We start from the raw sequence: 14107 nt of genomic DNA, 5'->3' as shown, positions 1-14107 counted from the left end.
CAAGTTTTTGGCGCCGTTGCCGGGGAACGGTTCTAAATTAGCACTAATTTCTATTTTTATCGATCATTTGTGTGGGATTTATCTTACACAAAGTTAATTATGAGGTAATTTAGTAGTTAGCATAGGTTTTGATCAATCCCTGTTTTAATAAATTAAGTAGAAAATTTTTCTGTTTTTACCTTGAACTCGCCGAGTGCACTCGACGAAACTCGGCGAGTCCATCACTGTTCACAGTTTTAGCTTTTATTTCATTTTTGTTCTTTTTACGCGTTTTTCTTGTTTTATTTGCAGTTGTTTCATGACCCGAGGATCTGATACACCTTTGATCCCTCCTCTAGACGACCCGGAATTCGCCCTAAGGAAGAACAAAGGAAAATCCGTTGGAGAATCCGCTTCTTCAAGGAATTCGCCACTAAAGAACCTAAAGTCCGTTTTCAGCAAGAAGAAGAGCAGCAAATCAGGAGCATCCAGCGCCTCTTTGACAATCGAAGACCCTATTAAAGAAGACGCCGAGCACGAGACCGAGGAAGAAGAAGACCCTACATTCGGTCACATTTCCGATTCCGACGACGAATTAGCTATTCTCATGGCTAACATTGATGAAGTCCCCATGGGGGAATGGAAGAAGAGGATACGCGATGATACTGGACCGGGACTTGTGCAACCCGCAATTCCTGCTACTGCTACTTTTGAGCTCAAGGGTCACATCCTGGCTCCACTTAAGGAGATCCCCTTCACAGGCAAAGACCACGAAGACGCTTATAAACACTTGGACGAAGTCAATGATGTAGCTGATTATTTCAATGTTCCAAATGTGCCTCGGGAAACTCAGCTACTTCGCATGCTTCCGGTTACCTTGAAGGGTGCTGCCAAGGATTGGCTCAAGTCATTGCCCCCAGGATCTATCACTACATGGGCCCAAATGAAAGAAGAGTTCATTGATCAATTCTGCCCGCCATCAAAGATATCCAAGCTAAAGAAAGCCATAGCTAACTTTGAACAACAAGCTGGAGAATCACTATATGAAGCGTGGGAGAGGTACAAGAGCCTGCTAAGGAATTGCCCACATCATGACCTCAATAGTCAACAAGAAGTCTCCATCTTCTATGATGGAGTAAATGTTACCACTAGGCAATTACTTGACTCGCAAGGTCCACTCACGAAAAAGGCACCTCCAGTGATAAAGCAACTAATTGAAGAATTCTCTAAGCATTCTAGAGAATACCACAATCCAAGAAATGATGTGACGAGGGGGGGCCGCCTATGCAGCTTCAGAAGACTTGTCAGCAGTTATGGCTATGCCAAAAACCATGGATAGGAGGATGGATAAAATGGACCAAACGATACATGCTATTCGGGTGGGTTGCGAAAATTGCAATGGGCCTCACCTTACTAGAGACTGCGATTTGGATGAGAATGGCAACAAAAAGGTGCAAGTTTGTTACTCAAGTGGGGACCGATATGATGAAGATTGGCGTAGACCAAAGAAAGAGTGGCTCCCTTATGACGAGTACAAGAAGGCTAAGGAGGAGAAGTTCAAGCAAAAGGGAAGGGGTTTTTACCAAAAGGAGGAGCCATCACAAGAAAGAAAACCAAGTTGGAAGAAATGCTTACCAAATTTGTAGCTGCTTCAGAAAAAAGACATAGTGATCATGATGCTGCAATTCAAGAAACAAGGACCATGCTTAGAAACCAGCAAGCATCTATCCATAACATAGAAACACAGCTAGGGCAACTTGCTCAACAAATAAACCAAAGATCACCGGGCGAACTTCCTAGCAAAACCGAAAACAACCCACGAGGCACGCACATAAACATAGTCACAACAAGAAGTGGGAAAATAATCACTCCTTTGGCCCCTATTCAGAATGAAGCACCCAAAGAATCACAGAAGGAGGAAGCAGAAAATCAAACATAAAATCAAAATCTTCAATCTGACAGCTCTACTCGCCGAGTACAGAATAGGGACTCGGCGAGTCCACTGCCAAATCCGAACAATCAGACCCCTGAAAAGTTTTACCAGCCGTCATTGCCATACCCAGCCCGAGCTAAGAAAGCGAAGCAGGAAGAGGAGTACCAGAAGTTTCTAGATCATATAAAGGCTCTTCAAATCAACATACCCTTCATCGAGGCTGTCGCACAAATGCCCAAATATGCAAAGTTCCTTAAGGAACTTCTCACTAATAGAAGGAAGATGGAGGAAGTGAAGAAGGTAGTCCTCAATGAGAATTTCTCAGCCGCCATGCTCAACAAATTACCAAAGAAGAAGGGTGACCCGAGGAGCTTAACTTTACCTTGCCAATTTGGCAATTTAGCTACCACTCATGCCTTGGCTGATTCAGGAGCAAGTGTGAATTTAATGCCTTATTCATTCTTCAAGAAGCTGGATCTCCCGGAACCAAGACCAATTCGTATGGCGATTCATTTAGCTAACAAGACAATCACTTTCCCAAGAGGAATATGTGAAGACTTAGTGGTCAAAGTGGACAAGTTTGTCTTTCCCGCTGATTTCATAATTCTAGACATGGAGGCGGATCCTCAAGTCCCAATCATCCTTGGAAGACCCTTCCTCAACACGGCAAGTTCTATAGTAGACATGAGGGACTCGAAGCTCACTTTGCGGGTAGGAGAAGATTCAGTCACATTTGGGGTTGATCAAGCTATGAAGTATGCACGGAATAGTGACGACACGACATTCTCAATTGACATGCTTGATGAATTATTGGAGGAATGCATAAATGAAGATTCCAGCAAGTTCACAATTTCTGATGAAGAATTTGATGCAGAAAAAGACTTAATGGACATCGAGAGGCTGCTGGAAGAAGCTGAGTTTGAAGAGTTGATGAGGCAATCTGACACTACAACTCGCCGAGTAGGGCCGATCTACTCGCCGAGTCCAAGCAAAAAAAACAGAATTCGTAAAGTCAGCTACCAACCCGCCGAGTCCCTTACCTACACTCGGCGAGTACAACAAACAGAACCCAAAAACTGAGCTCAAAAAGTTACCAGAACATTTGGAGTATGCCTTCCTTGAAGATGGCCATCAAAAGCCAGTCATTATAGCCTCTGACCTTTCCAATTCTGAAAAGGAAGAACTAGTGCAAGTTTTGAAGAAGCGAAAACGGGCCATAGCATGGAGCATTACCGACATCAAGGGAATAAGTCCCTCTTATTGTTCACACAAGATTAACCTGGAAGAGGGAGCAAAGCCGGTTGTGCAGCACCAAAGAAGACTAAACCCAAATATGCAAGAGGTGGTCAAGAAAGAAGTGGTCAAGCTTTTAGATGCGGGGATTATATATTCCATTTCCGACAGCCCATGGGTGAGTCCGGTTCAAGTGATGCCCAAGAAAGGAGGGACGACGGTCATAACCAACGAAAAGAATGAGCTTATTCCGACACAAACGGTAACCGGTTGGAGAGTGTGCATCGATTATCGAAAACTAAACGATGCCACTCGTAAAGACCATTTTCCCTTACCCTTTATTGATCAAATGTTAGAAAGATTATCAGGCCATAGTTATTATTGCATCCTAGACGGATTTTCGGGTTATTTCCAAATACCCATAGACCCATTGGACCAAGAAAAGACCACATTCACTTGCCCAAGTGGGACTTTTGCTTATCGACGCATGCCCTTTGGGCTATGCAATGCACCCGCGACATTTCAAAGGTGCATGACAGCCATATTCCACGACATGGTGGAAAAATTCATGGAAGTCTTTATGGACGATTTTTCTGTTTTTGGATCTTCCTTCCATGATTGTCTCACAAATCTTGACCTAATGCTTGCTAGGTGTGAAAAGACCGACTCAGTCCTTAATTGGGAAAAATGTCACTTTATGGTTAAGGAGGGTATAGTTTTGGGCCACAAGGTTTCCAAATCGGGAATTGAAGTGGATCGGGCAAAGATTGACACCATTGCCAAATTACCTCCACCAACTAATGTGAAGGGTATTAGAAGTTTTCTAGGACACGCGGGTTTTTACCGGCGTTTTATCAAAGATTTTTCTAAAATAACTAGACCTCTAACACAATTACTCCTAAAAGATGCACCATTTAATTTTACTAAAGAGTGTTTAGAGGCATTTGAATTTTTAAAGGAAAAATTGACTAATGCCCCGATCATTGTTGCACCAAATTGGAATTTACCATTTGAAATAATGTGTGATGCTAGTGATTTTGCATTAGGAGCTGTCCTTGGTCAAAGGGTTGATAAGCACTTCCAACCCATATATTATGCTAGCAAGACTTTAAATCCAGCCCAAGAAAACTACACCACCACGGAAAAGGAATTATTAGCTGTGGTGTACGCTTTTGATAAATTCCGCCCTTATTTAGTTTTATCTAAAACAACTGTTTTTACTGACCACTCTGCTATCAAGTATTTGTTTGCCAAACAGGATGCCAAGCCAAGATTGATACGATGGGTTCTACTTCTTCAAGAGTTTGACATAGAGATACGCGACAAAAAGGGAATGGAGAATGTAGCAGCTGACCACTTGTCAAGGCTTGAAAACCCGCGATTGCAAGAAGATAGATTTGGAGATGATTTTCCGGACGAGTATATTATGGTGACTGTGGGAGAAGAACCATGGTTTGCAAATATAGCTAATTACTTAGCTAGCAATTACCTCCCAAAAGATCTCACAAGTCAACAAAAGAAGAAATTCTTTTCCGAGATAAAGTATTACTTTTGGGATGAACCATATCTTTTCCGAAGCTGCGCGGATGGAATCATACGAAGATGCGTGTTCGGGAATGAAAGATGGAAAATATTGGAACAATGTCATAGCGGGCCCACGGGTGGACATCATGGAGCACATTACACTGCTAAGAAGATCTTTGACACTGGGTTTTACTGGCCCACGATTTTTAAAGATGCAACCCAATTTGTCAAAGAATGTGATGCATGTCAAAGAGCTGGAAACATTTCATCTCGATTTCATGGGACCATTTCCCATATCCAAAGGCAACAAATACATATTGGTGGCGGTGGATTATGTATCCAAGTGGGCGGAGGCACAAGCTTTGCCAACTAATGACGGTCGGGTAGTGGTGAGGTTTTTAAAGAAGTTATTTTCAAGATTTGGGGTCCCGAAAGCTCTCATAAGTGACCGAGGCACTCATTTTGCCAATGATCAACTAGAGAAGGTGCTAAGTAAATATGGGGTAACCCATAAATTTTCAACATCCTACCATCCACAAACTAGTGGACAAACCGAAGTGACAAATCGAGCTTTAAAGAGAATCTTGGAGAAATCGGTGGGGAGCAATCGAAAAGAATGGTCGGATAAGCTAGACGATGCACTTTGGGCCTTTCGTACAGCTTTCAAAACCCCTATTGGTACTACACCATATAGGTTAGTTTATGGAAAGCAATGTCATTTACCGGTGGAGATAGAGCATAAAGCTTTTTGGGCTTTAAAGATGTGCAACTTCAACATGGAGGAGCTCAAGAACAACCGGTTAATGCAAATGAATGCTCTTGAGGAACTTAGAAATGATGCATACACTAGTTCTTTGATATATAAAGAGAAAACTAAGAATTGGCATGACAGGAGGATCAAGGAAAATAAAGAATTTCATGAAGGGCAAAAGGTGTTGCTCTTTAATTCAAGGTTAAAACTCTTCTCGGGCAAACTCAAGTCAAGATGGGATGGTCCTTTTCTGGTGAAGAAGGTGTTTCCACATGGTGCTATAGAGCTATTGTCAAAAGATGGCACCCCGTTCAAGGTCAATGGACATAGAGTCAAAAAGTATGAAGAAGGAGTTCCAAGGAATGACGGCATGGAAGAGTTGATGTTGCTGGAAGGGATTGCAGCCACGTAGAATGGGAGGAGTCCAGCTAATGACTCCTTAAAAAGAAGCGCTTCCGGGAGGCAACCCGAGTTTAGAGTTTGCATTTCTTTTTCCTTTACTTTCTTTTTAATTCTTTAGGATCTTTTTCATTCATCTTCTTCTGGAAATATGTTCTAAATGATTGCTTGAGGGTAAGCAATGCCTAGAGTGTGGGGTAGTGGGTTAAAAAAAAAATTAATTAAATTCAATTTTTGTCAAACTGCAAGCTTTACTCGCCGAGTAGGTACGAGTACTCGGCGAGTGCTTGCTTAAATAACCACCGCGTAAAAGCATTTGTACTCGGCGAGTAGCCCGTTTCTACTCGGCGAGTAGCCAACTTACACAGACGGTATAAAAATCTGAGAAATAAGGGTTTTTACCCATTTTACCCACACACTCGCCGTGCACAGCCTCCTTCAAGCGATTTCTTTGATTTTTGGCTTAATCCTCGACTTTCAAGGGAAAGGGTATGATCTTTACACTTAAAAACTCATCAAAGGTTCAAGCTTTATCACTGATTTGCCCTATTTTATCTAAATTCGGATTTGGGGGTTTCCTCCAATTCTAGGGTTTTAGTTTTACCATAAATTAGGAGTTGTTAGGAGAATTTTCTTTTGGTTTAGTGGTTAATGGACTTAGTACAGCAAACCCCTGTGCAAAATTGGGTGTTTTAAGTGACCCATATGTGTTCGACAGATTCTGGTCCCGATGTTCATCCTACTCGCCGAGTAGGACATGAACTCGGCGAGTAGGAGGCTATACAGATCTGTTTTATTCAATTTTAAGTACTGGGTGTTGTTTGTTTGTGCTTTCTTAATGTTGTCATGCAGCTACCATGTCCAGACGAGGTCAGTCTTCAAGAGGGGGAAGCCAAGGGGACATCCCGTGGCTCTCGTTCTGCCAAATCACATCTAAATCGTCTCAAGCCCGTGCCAAAAACAAGTTAGAGGCTTTAAAACAGAAAGAGATTCATTTACCCAATGCAGTGGATTGGGATTGGATGGGGAAAGTTGGTTTGGAAGAAGAGCTAACACCATATTTGGTGAAAGAATGTAATTTGGGGGATTCAACCATCATATGTGATGGTTGGTTACAGCTTTTCAAAATTCAAGAACCAGTCTACGCTGAATTATGTTGGGAGTTTTTTGCTACCATCTCATTCCGAGGTTTGTAGTGAGTACTACAATCCCAATGTAGTTTCCTTTTCTCTTGGTGGGGAGCTGCGACAATGCAGCATGGCTGAATTTTCATGGAGGCTTGGAATCTATGAGCAAAGCACTATGTTGAATGAAGATTTTGAAGTTTTTTTAGAGAATTGCCACAAAGATCTCCCCGAGGGAGTGGTTGCTTCTACTTGGTGGAATACTATTGCTAACCGGGTGTACATCCCATCTACCGCACAGGAGGGTCACATACGTTCACCGATCCATCGTCTCATTCATCGGTTCATTGCTAGCACGATTAATATGCGAAAGGACTGGGACAAGGTCCCGACCCTTGACATCTTTTATCTTTGGAGTATTATTACTCTTGATGTTTTCTGCAATCTCCCTATCGCATAGCCAAGTATCTTGCTGAAGGGGCTGTCAAGGAGAAGATGAACTCCAAGATTAATGGAGGGATGTTTGTGACGAGGCTTGCAAGGTCATTTGGGGTATTAGATTTGCAAGAGTCAAGGGCGCTGACGGTCATTTATCCCCCTCCGTTCAACACCGCATTATATAGGAGGGCAAGGATTGTGGAAAAATTTGGTGATTCTTTTTCTATTCCTCATGCGGATGGGCCGGTTAACCCCGAGGAGCCGAGAAGGCGAGTGAGGCAAAGAAGTGAGCGGGTACGGGAAGACCCACCGGTTATTCCGGTGGAAGAAGAGAACGATGGATGGAATCAACTTGAGTGCCGGCGCTACTTGGATGATATTGGAAGAGGAGTTAACTATAACAATCAATCATTTGACTATCTCTTCCAACAAATGAACATCGCACTGAGACCTGGACCCGGCTACCCCTACATCATGAGTTGGGAAGAAAGGATGAGGAAAGGTAATGAAGGAGGAGGAAGTGGAGCTGGAGGAGCCGACGTAGATGATGAAGAATGAAGAATGTTTCTTTTGTGTTTTTAATTTATTTTCGTGATGTTTGATTTGGACAACTTGTTAAACTTGGATGATTTTATTTCTCGTTAGGACTTTTGGTTGCTTTCAATTTTATCTGTTTTTTTTTTTCAGGATTGGAATGTTAGGATGCATTTAGAAGTCTTATGGGTCAAGGTTCAAGTAAAGAATGTTCAATTGGGAGTGCGGAGTCTTTTCCATTAAGTTCGAGTCCGTTAGAGTTGGGAGTGTAGAGTGCTTTATTACTGAAGTAATTAGAAAAAGAGTCACTGAATTACCCCAATCCAGCACTTCAGTCGAATGGAAAACTCAGCGCCTACTCGCCGAGTGCACATACCCTACTCGGCGAGTGCATGGTTGAATTCACGACTTCTCTGCCAGTTAGCAACATACTCGCCGAGTACACGACTTACTCGCCGAGTCCATCATCATTTTTTCGGATTCCAGAGTTGTTTTGGGCACGTTCATTGCAGTTTTATACAACTCTTTCATAGAGGATCATTGCTGAAGGTTTCTAGGAGCTGTATCCTACATCTTTGAGTCATTTGCAAGTCTACCACACGCGACATGACACCCAAGAAATGGATGAGCTGTTCCCATGTTTAAAGTCATTCAAAAGATGGAGCTAAATTGCAGATGATCAGCCTCGCCACTACTATCCCAGGGGAGTTTGTTCCAATTCCCTCTTTATTTTTATGTTTCTTATTCATGTCTAATATGCAATGGGGACATTGCATAAATTAAGTGTGGGGTAGGGGGTAGGGGGTTGGTTACATTTAGTTAAAATTTAGATTAATTTTAAAATTTTGCATAAAATTGCTAGGGCTAATTTAGATATTTTGGTAAAAACAATTAGGGATCATGCTAGTATTATATTTGATGATTCCATGAGGACCCAAATGTTTAGTTGAGCCTATATACGTTATAGTGCATTTGTGGCTCCCTTATTCTAGTGAAATCATGAGACAAAAACACAACCTCGCTTAGTTCGAAGGATGAAATATGTTTAGCATCGTATACTTGAAATGTATCAAGGAAAATTGTTATCATTAATCAATAAAGGTTGAAGTTGAGCGCTCCTGCTTAAGCATGTAGGTATTGAGTGAAAAAAAAATGAGTTACATGTTAAAAAAAAGAGAGAGAATTACAAGAAAAGTTGAAAGAGTTTTGGAGCTATTAAAGTGTAAATTTAAAGATCAAAATTCCAAAGTTCAAAAGTGAAGATACCAAAAATCAAAAAGTGGTGAATTCAAAGAAATCAAAGTTCAAATTATCAAGAAGTGAAGAATTCCAAATGAGCTCTATAGTGGTATCAAAAAGTTGTAATTGTCTAGATTATGTATGCTTGGGTTACTCAACCAAAAACACCTTGAGGTTAAGAGGTTTTCTGAGGATGGATTCGGAGGGATGCATAAAATGAGCATAGTTCGGGGTGAGTGGGCGAATGTTTATGAGGATTGTGAGTATTTAGAGTATGGGGGGTTATTAGGAATTTTAGACACAAATGTGCGCGTTGCGGTCTTGGCATAATGGCTGGGTTCGACGTGAGTTGTCCTATGTGATTCTAATGTGTTAAAATTCAGTTTTGCTAGGGGGCAAGCAAAAGTCAAGTGTGGGGTATTTTGATATGTGCATAATTAATCATATGTTTAACATATATTTCTATTCATTTTTGGCTAATTATATGCATAATATGGACAAAAGGTACTTAATAATGCTTATATTGTGTTTTCAGTCCAAAAGACATGCTTGGAAGCAGAAGGAAAAAGGAGAAGCAATTAGAGACCAAAGAATGAAGGAAAAGGGAAAACTACACACTTACTCGGCGAGTCCACGCACTTACTCGGCGAGTTCATTAGAATGTTCCCGAAAGAAAAGTCAAGATTCCTTGCCGAACACGGATTTCACACTAGTACTCGGCGAGTCCACGACCTACTCGCCGAGTAGCCCCTGTTTTGTGATAATTATAAATAGCGGGTCTTAATCCGATTGAGGGACTTCTGGAACCTTTGGGGAGAAGCAAGCTGCGATTGAAGAGCCAGAAGAACCCTAGAGAACGAAGATACAACCTAGAATCCAATTCCGAAGAAGATTTGAGGCACATTCTCATCATTCTACTTAATCTATTGTTTCTTAATTATGGTTAGACAATTAGAATTCGTTTTATTGCTGTTAATTACCTCAATCATGAGCTAAAACTCTTTAACTTCTGTTTGGGGATACAAAATTGATATTATGGTTTGATTTTATGGTAGGATTAATTTAATATTGGTGATTTTGTTGATTCTAGCTTGTTAAAGAACCTTATGTGTGAATGATAACTTTCTGTTAATAGGAAGATAATTGAATAGTATGAACATCTTTTAATTATCAACCCCATATGTTTATGTGACCACTTTATCATATGTCTAGGACTAACGAACGTGAAACTAGAATTAATAGAAAAATTAGGTAAATTCATGTGTGAGCTTGTTTGATGACCATCAGCAAGAGGTTAACTAAAGGACCAATTTAGTTAGCTATTACAAGTCTAAATTAACCCGAATAAATAATCTAGTGAATTAAATTAAATTAGACAACTGATCACTGTTTGAGTTAGTTTGTTTTCTAAGGATTATCGTAGCGAACGCAAGGCTAATCACTTGAATCGGTAGCCAATAGAAGAATTAATCCATTGCACTATTACCATAATATCAACCATAGGATCAATTGAGTTGAACTAAACAGAAGTCCCTTTTTATTATTGAATTCAGTTAAATCCTTGTTTTTCTAGTTCTTAGCTCAAGTAGTATTAGTAAGTTTCTAGTCTTGTAAAACTAGAGAAAACCCATATTTACTATTTAATTTAGATAAAATTAGTCTTTAGTTTTAATTTACCGTTCCCTGAGTTCGACACTCTACTTACCCAACTATACCACTAAAAGACAGGTTCACTGCCTTTGTGTGCTTAATTTATAACTCAAAAGTTGGATTAAAACCAGTGCATTTTACACACATCAAGTTTTTGGCGCCGTTGCCGGGGAACGGTTCTAAATTAGCACTAATTTCTATTTTTATCGATCATTTGTGTGGGATTTATCTTACACAAAGTTAATTATGAGGTAATTTAGTAGTTAGCATAGGTTTTGATCAATCCCTGTTTTAATAAATTAAGTAGAAAATTTTTCTGTTTTTACCTTGAACTCGCCGAGTGCACTCGACGAAACTCGGCGAGTCCATCACTGTTCACAGTTTTAGCTTTTATTTCATTTTTGTTCTTTTTACGCGTTTTTCTTGTTTTATTTGCAGTTGTTTCATGACCCGAGGATCTGATACACCTTTGATCCCTCCTCTAGACGACCCGGAATTCGCCCTAAGGAAGAACAAAGGAAAATCCGTTGGAGAATCCGCTTCTTCAAGGAATTCGCCACTAAAGAACCTAAAGTCCGTTTTCAGTAAGAAGAAGAGCAGCAAATCAGGAGCATCCAGCGCCTCTTTGACAATCGAAGACCCTATTAAAGAAGACGCCGAGCACGAGACTGAGGAAGAAGAAGACCCTACATTCGGTCACATTTCCGATTCCGACGACGAATTAGCTATTCTCATGGCTAACATTGATGAAGTCCCCATGGGGGAATGGAAGAAGAGGATACGCGATGATACTGGACCGGGACTTGTGCAACCCGCAATTCCTGCTACTGCTACTTTTGAGCTCAAGGGTCACATCCTGGCTCCACTTAAGGAGATCCCCTTCACAGGCAAAGACCACGAAGACGCTTATAAACACTTGGACGAAGTCAATGATGTAGCTGATTATTTCAATGTTCCAAATGTGCCTCGGGAAACTCAGCTACTTCGCATGCTTCCGGTTACCTTGAAGGGTGCTGCCAAGGATTGGCTCAAGTCATTGCCCCCAGGATCTATCACTACATGGGCCCAAATGAAAGAAGAGTTCATTGATCAATTCTGCCCGCCATCAAAGATATCCAAGCTAAAGAAAGCCATAGCTAACTTTGAACAACAAGCTGGAGAATCACTATATGAAGCGTGGGAGAGGTACAAGAGCCTGCTAAGGAATTGCCCACATCATGACCTCAATAGTCAACAAGAAGTCTCCATCTTCTATGATGGAGTAAATGTTACCACTAGGCAATTACTTGACTCGCAAGGTCCACTCACGAAAAAGGCACCTCCAGTGATAAAGCAACTAATTGAAGAATTCTCTAAGCATTCTAGAGAATACCACAATCCAAGAAATGATGTGACGAGGGGGGCCGCCTATGCAGCTTCAGAAGACTTGTCAGCAGTTATGGCTATGCCAAAAACCATGGATAGGAGGATGGATAAAATGGACCAAACGATACATGCTATTCGGGTGGGTTGCGAAAATTGCAATGGGCCTCACCTTACTAGAGACTGCGATTTGGATGAGAATGGCAACAAAAAGGTGCAAGTTTGTTACTCAAGTGGGGACCGATATGATGAAGATTGGCGTAGACCAAAGAAAGAGTGGCTCCCTTATGACGAGTACAAGAAGGCTAAGGAGGAGAAGTTCAAGCAAAAGGGAAGGGGTTTTTACCAAAAGGAGGAGCCATCACAAGAAAGAAAACCAAGTTGGAAGAAATGCTTACCAAATTTGTAGCTGCTTCAGAAAAAAGACATAGTGATCATGATGCTGCAATTCAAGAAACAAGGACCATGCTTAGAAACCAGCAAGCATCTATCCATAACATAGAAACACAGCTAGGGCAACTTGCTCAACAAATAAACCAAAGATCACCGGGCGAACTTCCTAGCAAAACCGAAAACAACCCACGAGGCACGCACATAAACATAGTCACAACAAGAAGTGGGAAAATAATCACTCCTTTGGCCCCTATTCAGAATGAAGCACCCAAAGAATCACAGAAGGAGGAAGCAGAAAATCAAACATAAAATCAAAATCTTCAATCTGACAGCTCTACTCGCCGAGTACAGAATAGGGACTCGGCGAGTCCACTGCCAAATCCGAACAATCAGACCCCTGAAAAGTTTTACCAAAAACACCTTGAGGTTAAGAGGTTTTCTGGGGATGGATTCGGAGGGATGCATAAAATGAGCATAGTTCGGGGTGAGTGGGCGAATGTTTATGAGGATTGTGAGTATTTAGAGTATGGGGGGTTATTAGGAATTTTAGACACAAATGTGCGCGTTGCGGTCTTGGCATAATGGCTGGGTTCGACGTGAGTTGTCCTATGTGATTCTAATGTGTTAAAATTCAGTTTTGCTAGGGGGCAAGCAAAAGTCAAGTGTGGGGTATTTTGATATGTGCATAATTAATCATATGTTTAACATATATTTCTATTCATTTTTGGCTAATTATATGCATAATATGGACAAAAGGTACTTAATAATGCTTATATTGTGTTTTCAGTCCAAAAGACATGCTTGGAAGCAGAAGGAAAAAGGAGAAGCAATTAGAGACCAAAGAATGAAGGAAAAGGGAAAACTACACACTTACTCGGCGAGTCCACGCACTTACTCGGCGAGTTCATTAGAATGTTCCCGAAAGAAAAGTCAAGATTCCTTGCCGAACACGGATTTCACACTAGTACTCGGCGAGTCCACGACCTACTCGCCGAGTAGCCCCTGTTTTGTGATAATTATAAATAGCGGGTCTTAATCCGATTGAGGGACTTCTGGAACCTTTGGGGAGAAGCAAGCTGCGATTGAAGAGCCAGAAGAACCCTAGAGAACGAAGATACAACCTAGAATCCAATTCCGAAGAAGATTTGAGGCACATTCTCATCATTCTACTTAATCTATTGTTTCTTAATTATGGTTAGACAATTAGAATTCGTTTTATTGCTGTTAATTACCTCAATCATGAGCTAAAACTCTTTAACTTCTGTTTGGGGATACAAAATTGATATTATGGTTTGATTTTATGGTAGGATTAATTTAATATTGGTGATTTTGTTGATTCTAGCTTGTTAAAGAACCTTATGTGTGAATGATAACTAATTTTCTGTTAATAGGAAGATAATTGAATAGTATGAACATCTTTTAATTATCAACCCCATATGTTTATGTGACCACTTTATCATATGTCTAGGACTAACGAACGTGAAACTAGAATTAATAGAAAAATTAGGTAAATTCATGTGTGAGCTTGTTTGATGACCATCAGCAAGA

The 14107-nt window shown here is 40.9% G+C and overlaps 2 non-coding genes across 2 annotated transcripts; both read right to left on the bottom strand.

Annotated features, from left to right (window-relative positions):
- Positions 1–970: 970 nt before the first annotated feature.
- On the bottom strand, positions 971–1077 carry LOC145141661 (small nucleolar RNA R71). Its single transcript, XR_013722854.1, has one exon. It is a non-coding gene; the product is annotated as a small nucleolar RNA R71 (small nucleolar RNA).
- Positions 1078–11921: 10844 nt separating this feature from the next.
- LOC145141660 (small nucleolar RNA R71) lies at positions 11922–12028 on the bottom strand. The gene has a single exon (XR_013722853.1). It is a non-coding gene; the product is annotated as a small nucleolar RNA R71 (small nucleolar RNA).
- Between the last annotated feature and the right edge of the window lie 2079 nt (positions 12029–14107).

The sequence above is a fragment of the Lactuca virosa genome, chromosome 9 (genome assembly GCF_052849685.1).
Source record: "Lactuca virosa cultivar CGN04683 chromosome 9, Lactuca_virosa_CGN04683_v6, whole genome shotgun sequence".
Lineage (NCBI taxonomy): Eukaryota > Viridiplantae > Streptophyta > Magnoliopsida > Asterales > Asteraceae > Lactuca > Lactuca virosa.
This window is presented reverse-complemented; position numbering and strand designations above follow the sequence as displayed.